The sequence below is a fragment of the Lycium barbarum genome, chromosome 10 (assembly GCF_019175385.1).
Source record: "Lycium barbarum isolate Lr01 chromosome 10, ASM1917538v2, whole genome shotgun sequence".
NCBI classification, from domain to species: Eukaryota; Viridiplantae; Streptophyta; class Magnoliopsida; order Solanales; family Solanaceae; genus Lycium; species Lycium barbarum.
Genome location: NC_083346.1, coordinates 66,639,698 through 66,641,382, shown reverse-complemented (window position 1 = coordinate 66,641,382; position 1,685 = coordinate 66,639,698). Strand labels below are relative to the sequence as shown.

The 1,685-nt window shown below is 37.2% G+C and overlaps 1 non-coding gene across 1 annotated transcript; it reads right to left on the bottom strand.

Moving 5' to 3' along the window:
• Nucleotides 1-1,349: 1,349 nt before the first annotated feature.
• LOC132616378 (small nucleolar RNA R71) lies at nt 1,350-1,455 on the bottom strand. Its single transcript, XR_009573162.1, has one exon. It is a non-coding gene; the product is annotated as a small nucleolar RNA R71 (small nucleolar RNA).
• Nucleotides 1,456-1,685: the final 230 nt, after the last annotated feature.

Here is a 1,685-nt window from a genome sequence, read left to right as displayed (position 1 = left end):
TGGTGTTGAGACAATTTGTTCTTAGTAGCTTACAACAGTGCTCAAGACTATTACAATTGTTTAATTTCCAGTTTTATTTGTAAGTTTTTACACAAATTCAATTATGCAATCTTCAATCTCATATTGTCTTCTTGTTGCCATGAGTGGCTAAAAACCTTTACTAAGGTTGTGAACCCAAGGATGGGTGTGTTGTGACTGGGGATCGTGAAAGATATACGCATAATGGATTGTTAGGGTTTATTTGTTCTTCGTATTCATCATATAGTTAGTGGTTGCAAACATTAGCTCACGCTATAAACTTTAGTTTATTTGGGAAAATAGCTAGGGTTAGGTAAGAACAAATAACAAGAACTCAGGGCTTTAAACCTTGTTTAATAAATTCACTTAGGAATAAGAGGAATTTACTTGGCATAATCAACCGTTCTTCATGCATACTTTCTTATCTTTGGAAAAAGCATAGAAAGAAATAATGTTTTCTTATTGGGAAATAGTTTAGATTCACATAGTGGTTAAGTGCATCCATACAAATAGTCCATTAGAAGTATATCAGGATTGAGACCCATGATCGTACACTTTATCTGACGGGGATGCAACCTTGGTTCTTTTTACCCATATATTTACAACTTTAAATTTCCAGTCACTTTAAATTAGTCCACAAACCAAATCAATTATAAAACCCTTTTCTGGAATACACCAGGACCACAAGATTAGTGTAATACTCGTTTAGTAAACCTTTCACACCATATTCTCTGTGAGATTCGACCCCAACCTTGTTGGGTTACTATATTTGACAATGTCCGCGTTATACCATTAATAGGTGTAATTTGAGCGTATCAAATTTTGGCGCCGTTGCCGGGGAATACGGTTTTGAAATTACAAAATAGTGTTTACTCTTCTTAAAGTCTGTCATATTCCAACACACCTCGTTCGCCACCTAGTAAACCAGGTGATCATGGCCAACAATGAACTTCCAGTCGAGAATGTTTTTGCTGATTATGATGAACTAGAAGCAGATGAAGACTTTGCATCTGCAATCATTCATCCAAGGGTGACTGCTACTACTATTAAGTTTGACAATTCCCTCTATCATATGCTCAAACAAGAGGGATACTTTCGGAATGCAGTCGATGATGACCCTCACCAACATATAACAAACTTTCTGGATGTGTGCTCTCAGCATATCCAACGGGGTGTGACTCAAGACGTAGTCCGACTGAAAGTCTTCAAATATTCATTAGCTGGAGAAGCAAGAAAATGGTTCACAAAGCTACCCCGAAACTTTATTGCTACATGGGAAGAGATGATCAAAGTTTTTCTCAGAAAGTGGTACCCCCCAAGTAAAAGAGCTGAAATTCGTGATCAGATTTACGAGTTCAGACAACATAATGGGGAACAAATTTTTGAAGCTTGGGAGAGGTACAAAGAATATTTGGATAGGAGCCCAAACCATGGTTTTCCAGAACAGATTTTGAAGGAGAAGTTTATAAGGGTTGGATCCTATGACCCAAGCAATTGCCAATAATGCTGCCAGCGGGTGTTTCATGAATAATTCCTATGATACTATTACTGATATATACTTAACCGATTGACTACACACAGCCAAGCATTCATTTAAGTAATTCTGATGGGCTATCACTTGGAACACCGTTGATTCAAAACATTGTGAAAGATATCCAGGAAACGCA